Raw genomic sequence first — 20295 nt, 5'->3', positions numbered from 1 at the left:
TAAAATTAAAATTTGAAATTAGAAATCCTTATTCAGCCAGACTGTTTTAATGTTTTCTGTTTGAAAACCTTATTCAGCAAAGTTGAATTATAGTTTTCGTTTTGAAAACCTTATTCAGCAAAACTGAAATATAGTTTTGGTTTTGGATAACCTTATTCAGACTAATTGAATTCAAATATTCGGTTGGAAATTCATATACAGCTTAACTCAATTAAAGTTTCCGGTTGGAAAATCTTATTCAGACATCAATTAAAATATTCTTAACAGTCACCATGGCTGCATTAAAGTTTTCCTTTAAGGCACTTTATTAAATTATTTGTATACCCTCCACCATAGGATGGGGGTATATTAACTTTGTCATTCCGTTTGTAACATATCGAAATATTGCTCTAAGACCCCATAAAGTATATATATTCTGGGCCGTGGTGAAATTCTGAGTCGATCTGAGCATGTCCGTCCATCCGTCTGTTGAAATCACGCTAACTTCCGAACAAGCTATCGACTGGAAACTTGGCACAAGTAGTTGTTATTGATGTAGGTCGGATGGTATTGAAAATGGGCCATATCGGTCCACATTTACGTATAGCCCCCATATAAACGGACCCCCAACTTTGGCTTGCGATTGCTCTAAGAGAAGCAAATTTCATCCGATCCGGCTGAAATTTGGTACATGGTGTTAGTATATGGTTTCTAATAACCATACAAAAATTGGTCTATATCGGTCCACTTTTACGTATAGCCCCCATATAAACGGACCCCCAAATTTGGCTTGCGATTGCTCTAAGAGAAGCAAATTTCATCCGATCCGGCCGAAATTTGGTACATGGTGTTAGTATATGGTCTCTAACAACTATGCAAAAATTAGTCCACATCGGTCCATAATTATATAAGCTCCCATATAAACCGATCCCCCGATTTGGCTTGCGGAACCTCTAAGAGAAGCAAATTTCATCCGATCCGGCTGAAATTTGGTACATGGTGTTGGTAAATGTTCTCTACACAAAAAATAATTTCACGAAAAATTTTCCAATTAAAATTTTAATTGAGTTTTAAAAAATATTCAATTAAAAATTTAATTGAATCAACAATTTTTTTAATTGAAACAAAAATCAATCACGAAAATTAATAGTATCAATTAATTTTTTAATTGAATCAATTAATTTTTAATTGACCTTCAATTAATTTTTTAATTGATACTATCATTTCTGTGATTGAAGACGTTTCAATTAAAAATTAATTGGATCAATTAATTTCGTGATTGAATCAGAAATTTTTTTTGTGTGTAATGACCATGCAAAAATTTGTCCACATCGGTCCATAATTATATATAGCCCCCATATAAACCGTTCCCCAGATTTGATCTCCGGACCCTCTTAGAGGAGCAAAATTCATCTGATCCGGTTGAAATTTGGAACATGGTGTTAGAATGTGGTCTCTAAGAAACACGCAAGAATTGGTCCATATCGGTCCATAATTATATATAGCCCCCATATAAACCGTTCCCCAGATTTGATCTCCGGAGCCTCTTGGAGGAGCAAAATTCATCCGATCCGGTTGAAATTTGCAACGTGGTGTTAGTATAAGGCCGCTAATAACCACGCCAAAATTTGTCCATATCGGTCTATAGTTATATATAGGCGATCCCCAATCACACAAAAATTGGTCCTTATCGCTTCATAATCATGGTTGCCGTGCCAAAAATAATCTACCAAAATTTTATTTTTATAGAAAACATTGTCAAAATGTAATTTCTATAGAAAATTTTGTCAAAATTTTATTTCTATAGAAAATTTTGTCAAAATTTTATTTCTATAGAAAATTTTGTCAAAATTTTATTTCTATAGAAAATTTTGTCAGAATTTTATTTCTATAGAAAATTTTATCCAAATTTTATTTCTATAGAAAATTTTGTCAAAATTTTACTTCTATAGAAAATGTTGTCAAAATTTTATTTCTATAGAATTTAAAAATCTTAACTATATACGTATTTAATCGGCCTTTTTTAGTTTAATATATACCACGGAGTTTTAAGATACCTTGCCATCGGCAAGTGTTACCGCAACCCAAGTAATTCGATTGTGGATGACAGTCTTCAGTAGAAGTTTCTACGCAATCCATGGTGGAGGGTACATAAGCTTCGGCCTGGCCGAACTTACGGCCGTATATACTTGTTAAAATTAGATTATTTCTTAGCGGAATTGAAATTTTCCTTTGGAAATAAAATTATCCACTCTATTCAGCTTGAGTGAACTAATATCTGTATGATTCGTACCGGTCAGCATTGCTAAATCAAAGATTTTCTTTGCGAAAACTTATTCAACCAGGCTAACGTAAATATTTCCATTTTATTATTTCCTATTTCCATATCAAGCAAATAATAATAATAATAATATTTTTATTGCAAATTATTAGGATCCTATAGAGCTTAGAAGTTTCATTAAACCGAATTAAATAGAAAATTCCATTCAGCATAGCTTAATTAATGTTTGCCTTTGTAACACTTAATTTATATGTATTTGCTGCTATAATTATATATTACATTTTTAATATGATATTTCCCAGGAACAAATATTGCATAGCATGTTAAAATTAATTAAAAACCTACACTTGTTAGTTTCATTTAATATCTAATTGATCATTTCGTTTGAAGTGAAATTTTTATTATTACAGCATCTCGTTGAGTAGTCAATATTGGATTGGCAGCGACAGAAACAATTTATCCCCCTTTTCTGTTTCAATTAAAAAACTGGCATATTCTATAACCATAAATTACAATAGCAATAATTAATAGATTGAAAAAAAATAAAATTAAAAAAAATATCTATTGTGAAAAAAAAAAAAATATGGGAGGAACAAAAAATTCCATTCAATGAAACAAAGCAAAACAACTTTGACTTCAATTCAATTTCAATTAATGACATTCTCATGCTAATACATCCAAGTGAATCATATAAAGAACCTATAATTAAAAAAAAAAAATAAAAATAGAAAAAACAGCAAAACAGACTAAAATTATAATAATAGAAAAGACTGGGCCACCACCAAGAAGCTAACTTGAAATGAATGACTTAGATCTGTCCGTCCCTACCAGAGGTCTATCACAATGTCGTTGACGCCGTTATTTGACGCTTAGAATATTTCTACTGGTCTTGTTGGGTAATTTTGTTGTTGCTGTGGGGGTTTTGCTATTTTCTCACGATAATTTTTGCTATTTCAATATTTTAATTAACGACTATCAGAGTATGACACAAACAAACAAGTCTGTCTATAAATATTGAAAATGAACAATAGACATTGGGAATAAAGGAATTAAAATCCAAGACGGAACAATCAAAGTAAATTAGACTGTAATCTTCTACACTGATAGAAAATTGAAAACACAAATCGACTTTTTGTATTTTGTATTGAGTCTAATCGACTTTTTATAGTGACTCAAATGTACCAATCGAGCTTTAACGAAAAAAATTTATGGTACCTGACACTAAAGTCGCAAAATAAAACGGAAAAATCGAAGATGTCTTTTTTATCGCCAAAATCGACCAATCGACTTTTGTATTTTTTATCGAGTAAAATTGATAAAGTTTTTATAGCTTAATATTGAAGAAAGGGCGAGGAAGGCAACTGTAGCTTTGTACTCGTGCAAAAAGGCAATAGGAAAAAAGTGGGGACTAAAACCAAAAATTGTGCATTGGCTATACACGGCAGTGGTTAGACCTATAATGCTATATGGTGTTGTAGTCTGGTGGCCGGCACTTCAGAAACCGACTGGTTTAGATAAAGTTCAGCGTATGGCGTGTTTGTGTATTTCAGGCGCATTCAGCAAGACAGGAACAAATTCCCTTAATGTCATGATGCATCTATTGCCTTTAGACATTTTGGCCAAACAGTCAGCTGCAACAACGGCTGTGCGGTTGCGCGAACTATCGCTGTGGTCGGAAAATGGTTACGGTCACAGTTCTGTCCTCAAAATAATGTCAGATGTGCCTAACGTAGTGGATTACACTTTGGCGAGTCCACTTTTCGACAAAAAGTTTGAGACTCTAATCCCCAACAGTGAGGCGTGGTGCACACATACCCCGGGGAATAAAGAATATATAGATTTCTACACTGATGGCTCCAAATTGGATGGACAAGTGGGTTTCGGAGTATATTCTAATGATCTGGAACTTCAAATAGCGAAAAGATTACCTAATCACTGTAGTGTTTTTCAGGCTGAAATATTAGCAATAAGAGAGGTGGCGAATTGGCTGAGAAGTAATGTTCCAAAAAATGTGGGCATTAATATATACTCAGACAGTCAACCTGCAATAAAATCCTTGGACTCTGTGTTCCTCAACTCGAAAACGGCCATCGATTGCCGCAAATCTCTCAATGAGATGGCTGAGCAGTACAATATTCACCTAATATGGGTGCCTGGCCATAGGAACATTCCGGGGAACTGCGAAGCGGATGAGTTGGCAAGGCTAGGGACTACCTTACATATTCCAGGGGAACTAGAATTTGTTGGTATGCCCCTAGCTACCTGCAAGCTCATGCTGCGTGAGAAGGCTGTTATGATGGCAAATGTTCGATGGGAGAATTGCAAGGGTTGTAACGACACCAAGCAAATATGGCCCCATTTCAACTTAAACCGCACACTAGATATGCTAATGTTCTCGAGACGTCAGGTATCACTCCTGATATCTGCTATAACGGGTCGCTGCCTGATAGGAGATTTTGCAAAAACTATTGGCGCGAAGTATAATGACTATTGTATGAGCTGTCATGATGCGGAGGAAAAAGAATCAATTAAACACCTCTTGTGTGAGTGTCCTGCATTTTGTGTAAAGCGCAAGCAACTTTTAGGAGCATATAGCTTCAGATTACTGGCGGATCTGGAAAACGTTAACTTAAGCAGTCTGCTAATGTTTTTGGAACAATCTGGTTGGTTCAACAAAGAAAAATAATCAAGAAGGTTCAGCGGTTAAAACTAGAAGTGCCCATATGTAATAGGTACTTTTAGTTAATATGGTATCACAATGGACTGAATAGTCTAAGTGAGCCTGAATCTTAATCGGGCTGCCACTTTAACCTAACCTAACCTAACCTTATAGCGACCCAAATGTTCCAATCACGGTTGCCACATTTGGTAGAATTCTACCAAAAATGGTAGATTTTTTGTTGTTTGATAGATTGGTAGAATTCTTGACGTTTTGGTAGGTTTTGCAAAATATTCCTTCCCATCTAAGAGGTATTTTACAAACTTTTACAAATGAAATAAAATTTTGACAAAATTTTCTGTAGAAATTCTATAGAAGAAAAAATGTCCTATAAAAATAAAATTTTGTCTATAGAAAGAAAATTTTGACAAAATTTTCTAAAGAAATAAAATTTTTACAAAATTTTCTATAGAAATAAAATATTGACAAAATTTCCTATAGAAATAAAATTTTGACAAAATTGTTTATAGAAATGAAATTTTGACAAAATTGTTTATAGAAATCAAATTTTGACAAAATTTTCTATAGAAATAAAATTTTAACAAAATTTTCTATAGAAATAAAATTTTGACAAAATTTTTCATTGAAATAAAAAATAGAAAAAAGTTCTATAGAAATAAAATATTTAAAATATTTTTTGGAAATAAAAATTTAACAAAATTTTCTATAATAAAATTTGGACAAAATTTTCGATTGAAATAAAATTTTAACAAAATTTTCTATAGAAATAAAAGTTTACCAAAAATTTCTATAGAAATAAAATTTTTACAAAATTTTCTATACAAATAAAATTTTGACAAAATTTTCTCTAGAAATAAAATGTTGACAAAATTTTCTATAGAAATAAAATTTTGGCAAAATTTTCTATAGAAATAAAATTTTGACAGAATTTTTTAGAGAAATTAAATTTTGACAAAATTTCTAGAGAAATTAAATTTTGACAAAATTTCTAGAGAAATAAAATTTTGACAAAATTGTTTAAAGAAATAAAATTTTGACAAAATTGTTTATAGAAATAAGATTTTGACAAAATTGTGTATAGAAATAAAATTTTGACCAAATTTTTTATAGAAATAAAATTTTGACAAAATTTTCTATAGAAATAAAATTTTGTCAAATATTTTTGTGGAAATAAAATTTTGACAAAATTTCCCATTGAAATAAAAAATTGAAGAAAGTTCTATAGAAATAAAATGTTGACAAAATTTTCTATAGAAATAAAATTTTGACAAAATTTCCTAGAGAAATATAATTTTGACAAAATGTTCTAGAGAAATATAATTTTGACAAAATTTTCTATAGAAATAAAATTTTGGGGAATTTTCTATAGAAATAAAATTTTGGGGAATTTTCTATAGAAATAAAATTTTGTCAAAATTTTCTATACAAATAAAATTTAGACAAATTTTCTATAGAAATAAAATTTTGACAAAATTGTTTATAGAAATAAAATTTTCTATAGAAATAACATTTTGACAAATTTTCTATAGAAATAAAATTTTGACAAAATTTTCTACAGAAATAAAATTTTTTGACAGAATTTTCTATAGAAATAAAATGTTGACAAAATTTTCTATAGAAATAAAATTTTGGCAAAATTTTCTATAGAAATAAAATTTTGACAGAATTTTCTAGAGAAATAGAATTTTGACAAAATTTTCAAGAGAAATAAAATTTTGACAAAATTTTCTATAGAAATAAAATTTTGACAAAATTTTCTATAGAAATAAAATTTTGAAAAAATTTTCTATAGAAATAAAATTTTGACAAAATTTTCTATAGAAATAAAATTTTGACAGAATTTTCTATAGAAATAAAATTTTGACAGAATTTTCCAGAGAAATTAAATTTTGACAAAATTTTCTAGAGAAATTAAATTTTGACAAAATTTTCTAGAGAAATAAAATTTTGACAAAAATTTCTAAAGAAATAAAATTTTGACAACATTTTCTATAGAAATCAAATGTAGATAAAATTTTCTATAGAAATATTTGGAAAAAAAAATTCTATAGAAATAAAATTTTGACAAAATTGTCTAAAAAATAAAATGTTGACAAAATTGTCTATAAAAATAAAGTTTTGACAAAATTTTCTATAGAAATAAAATTTTGAGAAAATTTTCTATAGAAATAAAATTTTGACAAAAATGATCTATAAAAAAAGTTGACAAATTTTCTGTAGAAATAAAATGTTGACAAAATTTTCTATAGAAATAAAATTTTAAAAAATGTTATTTATAGAAATAAATTTTTTTATATTTTATACCCACCAGCATAGAATGGTGACGGTGTATAATAAGTTTGTCATTCCGTTTGTAACACATCGAAATATCGATTTCCGACTATATAAAGTATATATATTCTTGATCAGATAGAAATTCTGTTGTAATCACGCTACAGCCTTCAATAATGAAGCAATCGTGCTGAAATTTTGCACAAACTCGTCTTTTGTCTGCAGGCAGATCAAGTTCGAAGATGGGCTATATGGGGCCATGTTTTGGTATAGTCCCCATATAAACCGACCTCCCCATTTGGGGTCTTGGGCTTATAGAAATCGTAGTTTTTATTCAATTTGCCTGAAATTTGAAATCTAGAGGTATTTTATGACAATTTTTACTTCTTGAGCTTATAGAAGTTTTTATTCAATTTACCTGAAATTGTAAGTCTAGAGGTATTGTAGGACCACAAATACGTGTGCTAAAAATTGTGAGTATCGGTCCATATTTTGGTATAGCCCCCATATAGACCGATCTCCCGAGTTTACTTCTTATAGAAACCGCAGTTTTTATTCAATTTACCTGAAATTGGAAATCTGGAGGTATTGTAGGACCACAAATACGTGTGCCAAAAATTGTGAGTATCGGTCCATATTTTGGTATAGCCCCCATATAGACCGATCTACCGAGTTGGGGTCTTGGGCTTATAGAAACCGTAGTTTTTATCCAATTTGTCTGAAATTGGAAATTTAGAGATATTTTAGGACCATAAAGAGGTGTGCCGAAAATGGTGAGTATCGGTCCATATTTTGGTATAGCCCCCATATAGACCGATTTCCCGATTTTACTTCTTAGGCTTCTAGAATCCGATTTGCCTGAAATTGGAAATCTATAGGTATTTTCGGGTCATAAAGAGGTGTGCCGAAAACGATGAGTATCGGTCCATATTTTAGTATAGCCCTCATAAGAACGATCTCCCGATTTAACCAGAGAATGAAGCCGCCGAGTCGCGCCGCCGATTTCAGTCGCCGCCGGCCATTTTTTGCCAGTCGACGCCGCCGCCGAATATGTCGGCTCATCTCGACCCAAATTTAGCCGCCAATTAATCAAATATATTAGTTTGACTCAAAAAACTTTATTAATAATTGTAGTAATTTTAGTCAAAATTTTGAGCCTTTCACCCCCAATCAATCTATTTCAAAGTGTTACAATAATTTTGCAAAAATTTACCTCAGAAAATTTGAATGAAATGTAAATTTGATTGTAAGATTGGTTGTACAACTAATCTCATTACCATTCGAACAACTTCAAATTGATTTTATAACAGATAATTGTCAGCCGCCGAAGAGACTTATTTATATCGGCTTAGCCGTCAAGCCGCCGCCGCCGGATGCAAAAATTTAATGTCAGCCGCCGCCGACAAAAATGGGTCGACTTCATTCTCTGGATTTAACTCCTTGGGTTTCTACCCTGCCAGCATTTCAAAGTTCCATTTCAACCTCATCGTTACCACAGACTCGTAAATGTCACTTCAACCATCATGAAAAGGTACATCAAAAAGTACATGCATGTAATTTGCCATCCCTACTGTTAAAAAGCCATTTTTTTTTTTGTGAAACGCCAAGCGCAACCAGCTTGTTATATTTTAATTAAATAAAAACGAAAATAAAGTTCTGAAAACATAGATTATACGCTTAAAATTGTGAAAGGTATATTGGTGAACAATTTGGTGATTTTCCAAATGGAATAAAGTGATTGTTTTTCAGATATTTTACAGACACGCTGCCTCCATGGAATAAAAACACTGGTTGATAGACGCAGCAACATGTAACTCGTAACTCAACATCATCATTAATGCCAAAAATTATGTTAAATGTAATGTGATAGTGGTATAAATGTTATATTTTTAAGAATTTGTAAATGTTTAATCAAATTAATAAATATCTAAACAAACGTGTTTTACTCGACCACAATGATTCTTTTACAACTATCTTAAAATTCACTTTTTCTGAGTGTTTGGAGGGTCCCTTATTGGCGTCGTTCTAAATTGATCTATAAAGGCACCTAATAATTGCACTCATGCGAAACATTTTTGTAGTAACTTGCGTGGTACAACTTCTCAATAGTGACGGCGCTTTTCCGACGAGTTTTTGATGTCGTATATGATTGTTTTCGACGTAGTGGGGATTCTCAAAAGAGTCCCCAAAAATGTTGGCAGGGTAGAAACCGTAGTTTTTATTTGATTTGCCTGAAATTGTAAATATTCTGGTATTTTAGGCTCACAAAAACGTGTATCGGATTAAGTTTTTATCGGTCCATTTGGTAATGCCTCCATATAGACCGACTTCACTTCTTGAGGGTGTAGAAGGCGCACTGATCATGAAAATTGCTTGAAACTCAATGTAAAATTTCCAGATTTTACTTCTACAGATTTAAATCAAGACGTTATTTTATAATTTTCTTGCACACTTACAAGATATGTTAATGATTCATCTAAAACTCAAACAAAAATGGTTCTTATAAATCCAGAATCTGATATAGTCCTCATAGGTGAAATCTTTAAAGTTATCTTCGGGAAGTGTCCTCAATTTGAAATTTCAAAGGAAACCCTAATATTTGGTTAATGGTGGTGCCGAACTTAGTGCTGTATATACTTGTTTTTTTCTTTAATTGCAATTTTTTGTTTCCTTTGCTATCCGGCAAACCTACTCCACCTTATCAACTCAAAATTTTATTAATTTATTGTAATTATTTAACAATTTTACATGCGAACAACGCATTTTCATTATTTCAATATTCGATTTCTCTAAACGTATTCGCATATTTAAAATTCGATTGAATTCTATTAGAATTCAAATCGAATTTTTAAATCTCACAAATCAACAAAGAGTACTGCTATGGAGACATTTGTTGTTGTTGTTCTTCTTGCCTTGTGTGTCCCCCCTAGTCAGTGTTTTCATAGTTGTGTTGTTATTGTTGTTGTTTGGCTCTTTTGCTCGTTGTATGGAGTGTTGTGTGTGTGTGGCCTGTGTGTTTTCATTTCACTTTCTTTGACTGAGTGGCGTTGTGTTGATGTATGGCATTTAGCCATCGAGTGCCAAGAGCCTCTTTAGCTCAGTGGCAGAGCACTGGTCTTGTAAACCAGGGGTCGTGAGTTCAATCCTCACAGGAGGCAAGATCAGAGAGAATTTTTTTTTATTATTTAATATTTTTTTAAACAAATTGTTTTTTTTTTTTAATATTTTTTATATCGGTTGGGAACTTAATTCTAAGACTTTTGATAGACCCAATGATAAGTCTAACGGTATGGTCACACTGGGCAAATGTTTGATCAAAATGTTGACACTCATTTTTATCCAGGAATATTTTCGAAATATCTGAATATCTGTTTTGGTAAGCATTCTTATCGTGATGTAATATATTCAATATAAACTAAAAATGTTTTCTATTTAAGTATTTTTTAATTTCTTTTTAATATTTGTTCAGTGTGGCCATACCGTAATACTCCTTTTCCATAAATGTGAACATTTATGATTTTTCAAGTATATAATGACTACAGCAATAATGAACTATTTTACCATTCGTATTAAGTTGTTCCGCAAATTTTTCCAAACACTGCAAAAACCAATTTATGGGATTAAGTCGATCACATCCATAGTAGAAATGTTGCAAGCTCTGCAAAAGCATAACTAAAAAAAAGCAAATCAGATTGGGCATTAGTTTAAATGAAATATGACATAAACCAATAAATATTGTTTAGGAACGAAAGGAAAAAACAAATGTCCCCATAATATTTGCACACTTTCTCTGTGTATAAAAGCAGAAGAAGATACATCCCCCACACGTAACATCAACAGAAATTATATCCAATTTAAAAGAAAATCCCCTCCACCTCCACAAACGGGCAATGACAACAACCGCTGCTGGCAAACATCAGGCAATAGAGTCATCAGCTATAGAAGAGCTCTAGCCCCCGCTCACCCCACCCCCTCAAATATTTATCATTTCAAAGACATTTCCTATGGATTGTTTAGCCTCTTTCGAATGATGTTTTGTTGTTGGTTTTGTTGCTTTTATGGCCGAGTGGGCGCTTCTGTGTCTCATTTCCTCTATGACTCGCCGGCTATAAAGAGGCAGTGGGAAAAAAGCCATAAGTGCCACAAATCATAACGTCATTGCAATTTTCAATAAAAATATTTTTGCCATGATGTTTTTTTTTTCTTGTTTTGCTTCAGCTGCCTCTGCTTTTCTTTATGTTTTGAATTTTCAAAAAAAAAAATGTAACACAATGTTCTATAGCCACCACCAACGCCATGAGTTTTGGCATTGTTTGCTTTATGTTTTTTTGTCATTATTATCCGTTTGCCGTTCTCGGTCATTTTAATTTAGAAAAATTTTCCTTTGTGTTTTCTGATAAAATATTTGCTTGTTTGACTTAGAATTTAAAGCTATTAAAACAAAAATTACAATGTTTTATTGTTGTGACAATACATTGATCAATAATATATTGGGGTAGTAATTCATAGAAAATGTTTACGAACATTTATAGAAGCTTAAATTTCTTGCAATTAGAAATTTAAGCTGAAAAAAAATTTTAATTCATTTTTTTCTGATAAGCTCATATTGAAACCAACCGATTTTCTAATAATCGATGAAATATGTGAAAAAATGACTTAGTTATTCATAATGCAATAATACATAATGATAATATTTTTGACTTGTGCTAAAAATTAAAGTTTTTATGGATTGAGTTTGAAGTCTCATCATATCCAAACATTTGAGTATTATTACACCCACCACCATAGGATGGGGGGTATATTAACTTTGTCATTCCGTTTGTAACACATCGAAATATTGCTCTAAGACCCCATAAAGTATATATATTCTGGGTCGTGGTGAAATTCTGAGTCGATCTGAGCATGTCCGTCCGTCCGTCCGTCCGTCCGTCTGTTGAAATCACGCTAACTTCCGAACGAAACAAGCTATCGACTTGAAACTTGGCACAAGTAGTTGCTATTGATGTAGGTCGGATGGTATTGCAAATGGGCCATATCGGTCCACTTTTACGTATAGCCCCCATATAAACGGACCCCAAAATTTGGCTTGCGAGGCCTCTAAGAGAAGCAAATTTCATCCGATGCGGCTGAAATTTGCTACATGGTGTTAGTATATGGTCTCTAACAACCATGCAAAAATTGGTCCACATCGGGCCATAATTATATATAGCCCCCATATAAACCGATCCCCCGATTTGGCTTGCGAGGCCTCTAAGAGAAGCAAATTTCATCCGATCCGGCTGAAATTTGCTACATGGTGTTAGTATATGGTCTCTAACAACCATGCAAAAATTGGTCGACATCGGTCCATAATTATATATAGCCCCCATATAAACCGATCCCCCGATTTGGCTTGCGAGGCCTCTAAGAGAAGCAAATTTCATCCGATCCGGCTGAAATTTGCTACATGGTGTTAGTATATGGTCTCTAACAACCATGCAAAAATTGGTCGACATCGGTCCATAATTATATATAGCCCCCATATAAACCGATCCCCCGATTTGGCTTGCGAGGCCTCTAAGAGAAGCAAATTTCATCCGATCCGGCTGAAATTTGCTACATGGTGTTAGTATATGGTCTCTAACAACCATACAAAAATTGGTCGACATCGGTCCATAATTATATATAGCCCCCATATAAACCGATCCCCCGATTTGGCTTGCGAGGCCGCTAAGAGAAGCAAATTTCATCCGATCTGGCTGAAATTTTGTACGTGATGTTAGAATATGGTCTTTAGCAACCATGCAAAAATTGGTCCACATCGGTTCATAATTATATATAGCCCCCATATAAACCGATCACCAGATTTGACCTCCGGAACCTCTTGGAAGACCAAAATTAATCTTATTCAGTTGAAATTTGGTATGTGGTGTTAATATATGGCCTCAAACACCCATGCAAAAATTGGTCGATATCGGTCCATAATTATATATAGGCCCCATATAAACCGATCCCCAGATTTGACCTCCAGAGCCCCTTGGAAGAGCAAAATTCTTGCCATTCGGTTGAAATTTGGTACGTGATGTTAGTATATGGTATCCAACAACCATGCAGGAATTGGTTCCTATCAGTCCATAATTATATATAGCTCCCATATAAACCGATCCCCAGATTTGACCTCCGGTGCCTTTTGGAGAAGCAAAATTCATCCGTTCTGCTTGAAATTTGGTACGTGGTGGTAGTATATGATATTTAACAACCATGCCAAAAGTGGTCCATATCAGTCCATAATCGTACATAGCCGCATATAAACCGATCCCGTGATTTGGTTTTGGAACCTCTTGGAGAAGCAAATTTCATCCGAGTGAGTTGAAATTTGGTACATTGTGCTAGTATATGGTCGTTAACAACCATGCCTAACTAGGTCCATATCGGTCTATAGTTATATATGGCCCTCAGATAAATTGATCGCCAATCACACAAAAATTGGTCCATATCAAGTTCATAATTGTATATAGCCCCCATATAAGCGACCCCCATATTTCAATTCTGGCTCTCTACGTACAAAAATTCCATATCGATTCGTAATTATTTGTAGACTTAACTATACATAACTTTTTTGTCTAATATATACCATGTATGGACTAAATCACAGTCTTTCGTAGAAGTTTCTACGCAATCCATGGTGGTGGGTACATAAGATTCGGCCTGGCCGAACTTGCGGCCGTATGTACTTGTTTTATTTTATATCTTTTATTTATGTTTTTCACAACAAATATTTTGATAAAATGCATTGTTAACTAAAAATTGTTTTATCTGTTTGTATACAAAAAACAGCCGTTTAATCTGAAAATTAACGAACTCTTATTATGAACATTCGAAATAATCATGAACGACGTTCACGTTTCAAAACGATCGTTCATGAAAGTGAATAAACACATATATGGAGTCAAACGGAGAACAAACGGTGTCAATCTGAAAGAAAACAAAACACAAGTATATGCGTAAGTTCGGCCAGGCCGAATCCTCCCAGCAAAAACTAGGTAACCACATCTCATTACAATTGACATTACCAAGAGTAAAGCTGTCATTACACGTTGCATTACATTGCGGCGATTTATAATAACTAACTTGTAATGACAAAAATAAATACTTCTTGTTAATTTTCGAATTGTTATTCTCAAACTTCATGCAGTTGTAGTTAACGAATTAATAAAATAGAATAAATGATGGTACCATTAGGTATAATTATTCACATAATCGAGCACTTAGATAAAAAATCAAAAAGAATATGTAATGTAACGGCAATTCTGAAAAATTTTCCGTTAAGAAATTTTTATCACAAATATTTCATAATAATTGTGTTTAATAACATTGTCATATTATGTTTTAAATAAATGCTTTCTTATACCTCATTCACATTACACTTCCAAAATGCGCTTAAACTAAATTTCAAATGCCATTTGCCTTATAAGAAAGAGACTTAAAATCCACTTTTAGTAGATTTTGAACCTTATGTGAATTGGCTATTGGATATATTATAACGTAATTCACGAATCCAACTCCCTTAAACAACCTACATTTATTTCTATTTTAAGTGTGAAATTAATTTGCATCTTATTTAGATTATTTATTAGATATTTTGTTTATTTATACAATATTCGTTTCTATTCAAGTAGTTCTTAAGTAAGTCATTACATATTAGGTGATTATATGCTTTAAATGCACTACCTATTTTATGGCCGAAAGTATGCCTGGGGAGAAGTACTTTCCTTCTAGGACATGCGTATGTAAATGTAATCCGAAGCGATGCCAATTAATAAGTGATTATTAATTTTTAAATAGGCTTACCTACAAGATTACCGGGTAATGAGAGATTTTGCTGGGTTGTGTACCCTCCACCATGGATTGCGTAGAAACTTCTACGAAAGACTGTCATCTACAATCGAATTACTTGGGTTGTGGTATATTAAAACTTCTTAACATCGTTTTCTCAATTTTCTCAAAATGACTTAGTCTATACGTGGTAGAGAGCCAGAATTGAAATATGGGGGTCGAAATATGGAGGTCGCTAATTTTTGTGTGATTGGGGATCGATTTATCTGAGTGCTATATATAACTATAGACCGATATGAACCTAGTTAGGCATGGTTGTTAACGGCCATATACTAGCACAATGTACCACATTTCAACTGCCTCGTATGAAATATGCTCCTCCAAGAGGCTCCAAAACCAAATATCGGGATCGGTTTATATGGGGGCTATATATGATTATGGACTGATATGGACCACTTTTGGCATAGTTGTTAAATACCATATACTACCACCACGTACCAAATTTCAACCAGATCGGATGAATTTTTCTTCTCCAAAAGGCACCGGAGGTCAAATCTGGGGATCGGTTTATATGGGGGCTATATATAATTATGGACTGATATGAACCAATTCCTGCATTGTTGTTGGATACCATATACTAACTTCAGGTACCAAATTTCAACCGAATCGAATGAATTTTGCTCTTCCAAGAGGCTCCGGAGGTCAAATCTGGGAATCGGTTTATATAGGGGCTATATATAATTATGGACCGATATCGACCAATTTTTGCATGGGTGTTTGAGGCCATATATTAACACCACGTACCAAATTTCAACTGAATTAGATGAATTTTGCTCTTCCAAGAGGCTCCGGAGGTCAAATCTGGTGATCGGTTTATATGGGGGCTATATATAATTATGGACCGATGTGGACCAATGTTTGCATGGTCATTAGAGACCATATATTAACACCATGTACCAAATTTCAGCCGGATCGGATGAAATTTGCTTCTCTTAGAGGATTCGCAAGCCAAATTTGGGGATCCGTTTATATGGGGGCTATATATAATTATGGAGCTATGTGGACCAATTTATACATGGCTGTTAGATACCATATACCAAGTCCATGTACCAAATTTCAGCCGGATCGGATGAAATATGCTTCTCTTAGAGGCTCTGCAAGCCAAATCTGAGGGTCCGTTTACATGGGGGCTATACGTAAAAGTGGACCGATGTGGGCCAATTTTTGCATGGTTGTTGGAGGCCATATACCAACATCATGTACCAAATTTCAGCCGGATCGGATGAAATTTGCTTCTCTTAGAGCAATCGCAAGCCAAATTTGTGGGTCCGTTTATATGGGGGCTATACGTAAAAGTGGACCGATATGACCCATTTGCCATCCGACCTACATCAATAACAACTACTTGTGCCAAGTTTCAAGTCGATAGCTTGTTTCGTTCGGAAGTTAGCGTGATTTCAACAGACGGACGGACGGACATGCTCAGATCGACTGAGAATTTCACCACGACCCAGAATATATATACTTTATGGGGTCTTAGAGCAACATTTCGATGTGTTACAAACGGAATGACAAAGTTAATAAAATTGTTGAATCAATTAAATTCTTAATTGAATATTTTTGAAAATTCAATTAAAATGTTAATTGGAAATATTTTGATGAAAATGTTTTCTGTGTAGCCATTTTCGTTATGGCTCGCGCTTCTACCTGCATGATTGTGCTTTGGTCTGATCATTAGAATAGGATCACAGTGTCTGAGTCCTCCACACATACGTCAAGTCCCATCCTCATACCATCAGTATAGTGATTTTTTCCTTCCGGTATCTGTTCTGAGGTTCAATTCTCCCAGGACACAAGCGACACCTGCCGTTTTACCTACCGCCTCCCCTATTATGGTTCGTCATGTTTCGTAGGCTTTCTCAGTCATCTCTTTGATGTAGCTCTTCCAGATTCAATTTCCTTTCGAAGGTTACTCCTATGTATGGTATGTTATCAGACACTGGCAAAAAAACGGTTCATTATATTGGGCAATTTTACTCCTTCTAGTAAATATTCATAACAATTCTCTCTACTCCGGATAAACATTTAGGCCCCTTGGGTCTGGATTGTTTTTATTTTCAATTTTTTTCTTGAATATCGAACCCAAACAAAAAATCGACTATGTTTACTTGAAAGAAAAAAATTGAATTAAAAAAAAAAAAAACAATAAAATAGTACTAAAGTAGAGAATATTCTAATGACAATCAAATGCATTAACATATGCTCTCTTTTAGTTAGGAATCAAAATTGGGAGCCACCGTGGTGCAATGGTTAGCATGCCCTCCTTGCATACACCAAAAAGTTTTTCAGCGGTGGATTATCCCACCTCGGTAATGCTGGTGACATTTCTGAGGGGTTCAAAGCTTCTCTAAGTGGTTTCACTGGAATGTGGAACGCCGTTCGGACTCGGCTATAAAAAGGATGTCCCTTGTCATTGAGCTTAACATGGAATCGGGCAGCACTCAGTGATAAGAGAGAAGTTCACCACTGTGGTATCACAATGGACTGAATAGTCTAACCTAACCTAACCTAGGAATCAAAATTAGAAATCTTAATCACCCTAATGGACGTAGAAAAGGTCTGAGGTTTTCTTCGCACCTGCCTACGTGCTTGTAAGAGAGAAGTTCGCCAATGTGGTATCACAATCAGAGATGGTCTGTATCAAACTTTTTTAGGTTTGCGACTGTCGCAAAGTTGTAAACGTCGTAAACGTCACACACGCGTCGTAAATGTAGAAAAAGTAACAAAAGTCGCAAACTGAAAATACTTTAGTCGCGTCAGCTAGGCAGCGAATTCGATGATATCCAAGACGATGTTATGTGTGAAGAAGTTTCAATTCTTAGGAAATTTCACAATTTTCGGTTTTAGTCCCCACATTTTCCCTATTGCCTTTTGCACGAGTACCGTGGATTTTCTCGTCTTTTCTTAGCTTAAGTTCAGTCTCCTGTCCAATATAACCCCAAGGTATTTTACACACTCACCAACGGGAATTTCGATACCACCTAAGAAAATAGGCTTGATCATGGGAAAACTTTTCTGCAGAAATTTCTGCAGAAACTCACAGCGAATGCTGTCAAACTAAATTAAAAAATGTTCAGGATTTCTTCTATTCAACATTTGGTTTTCTACAGTAGGTTTACGACTTTTGCGACATACGTATTATACCGTCGCAAATGTATGTCGCAAAAGTCACAGTTTGTGACAGGCCAACCCTGATCACAATGCACTGAATAGTCGAAGTGAGCCTGATATATTACCACCTAAACTAAACTTGCTTGTTCGCATAGGGTGATCGTCTCCATTTCTGGGGATTCCACTGATACTTGATGTTATTCGCTCTTATTGTAGGAGAACTGTATCTAAGAGCATTTCTCCCGCTCTCAATTTTCATAGAAACTAATGGGAGCATTCTAAGGAAATTTCTGTAGTCTTACTTCAAATTAAATAAGTTATATTATTTTCTTTATTGTTTAAGCTATTTATCGGGGAGTTTTTATATAATGAGAATTTTGTACTTTAATTATAAGACATTGTCTTGCTGTGCATGCAAAGTTTAAATAACAAGAAGTTATAATGGCCACTTATTATACCCACCGAAGGGTTTACGTTTTGAAATAACTGGTAGCTCTTTTAAATTAACGACGACATAACTGAAAGGGTCATAACAAAAATAGCTACAAAAATAAAGTCTTCTTATCCCACCCAACCAAAAACAAAAAAAAACTCTGGAAACATCGTACAGCAATGCCAATAAACCACAATCATCAACATCAACGCCGTTGTCGCTGACGGACGTCGTTGTTAATCAATCTCATAACAAAACAAGAAACCACTTGACCACTTATCACAAAATACACCATACTCATAATAATAATAAAAATAAATTTTGAAAAAAAAAAACTAATCCTTCGAAATCGTCTGTCCATAAAAATAAGAACAATCAAGTGGGCCAACACACAATCGCGCACTGGTGCAGCACTTCGCCGAAGTACCCACCCCACAACAACCGTCATTCACTTGAGGTAGGAGGAAAGCACTCACTCACTAACTCACATGGTTAATTGTTGAGTTGTCGATCAAACATTCCCAGTCTAACGACCCACCAGCCAACTTCACAACCAACCATACGTCAGTTCGTGCGTCTGTCCAACCCATCGTTCGAACCCTTTTGATATCGAATACATTGAATGCTTGTGTTTAGGCTTTAGCGGCGTTTATGAGTCCGCAGTTTTATTTTTAGTCAAATACTCCACCACCAGCCAGTCACCACCGTACCGCAAAGCACCGCAATTCAACTATACCGTCAATCGCCCTGTGCTTAATCACTCACGTTTCACATGCCTGGGAATTGCCTCAGAAATGACCGATATGATAAGAGTTCCCCAAACACAATTGTGGGCATGAGATATGAGTAACTACCAAGACTAGCGAAAGAGATATCGAACAGGTAGACAATCTTAGTTGTTGTTGTTGTTGTTTTGTTTTTTTTTCGGCCAAGTATTTAATCACATGCTGGCTAGCAGACGAACGGACGAGGGATCGATGATGTGAATAATGAATGGTCGGACGGACGGAAACGGATGGGCTTTACTGTCCATCCGCATGAGCATGGGCATTATTTAGTCCACAGTGATTGGAGTCCGTTTGGGTGATCACTAATTAATATGGCCCGTATGTGCTTTATCACACAGTGGCTATAAATTAAAAAAAAATGTTATCTTTAAAGAAAAATCGTTCATGTGTTATTTTTAAATTAAATTCAAAAATTAAATTACATTAAATTAATTAAGACTATTTTGAATGCTGGACACCATTCGGCTCATAGAACCAAGAGTTGCCGATGCTATCAGAACTGTTGTGTGTCTCTCCGCTAGACAATACGAATTTAGACCTACAAACTCAACGCTAGAAGTCCTTAAGAAAGTGTCAGATGCCGTCGTGGACGCCCGAAAGAGGTGGTTACCGACGAAAACATCAAAAAAATCCACAAAATGATTTTGAATGACCGTAACATGAAGTTGATCGAGATAGCAGAGGCCTTAAAGATATCAAAGGAACGTGTTGGTCATATCATTCATCAATATTTGGATTGCGGAAGCTCTGTGCAAAATGGGTGCCGCGCGAGCTCACATTTGACCAAAAACAACAACGTGTTGATGATTCTGAGCGGTGTTTGCAGCTGTTAACTCGTAATACACCCGAGTTTTTCCGTTGATATGTGACAACGGAA

At 34.2% G+C, this 20295-nt stretch overlaps 1 non-coding gene across 1 annotated transcript; it reads left to right on the top strand.

Annotated features, from left to right (window-relative positions):
• Nucleotides 1-10297: 10297 nt before the first annotated feature.
• On the top strand, nucleotides 10298-10369 carry TRNAT-UGU (transfer RNA threonine (anticodon UGU)). Its single transcript has one exon. It is a non-coding gene; the product is annotated as a tRNA-Thr (tRNA).
• Nucleotides 10370-20295: the final 9926 nt, after the last annotated feature.

The sequence above is a fragment of the Haematobia irritans genome, chromosome 1 (assembly GCF_050003625.1).
Source record: "Haematobia irritans isolate KBUSLIRL chromosome 1, ASM5000362v1, whole genome shotgun sequence".
Lineage (NCBI taxonomy): Eukaryota > Metazoa > Arthropoda > Insecta > Diptera > Muscidae > Haematobia > Haematobia irritans.
This window is presented reverse-complemented; position numbering and strand designations above follow the sequence as displayed.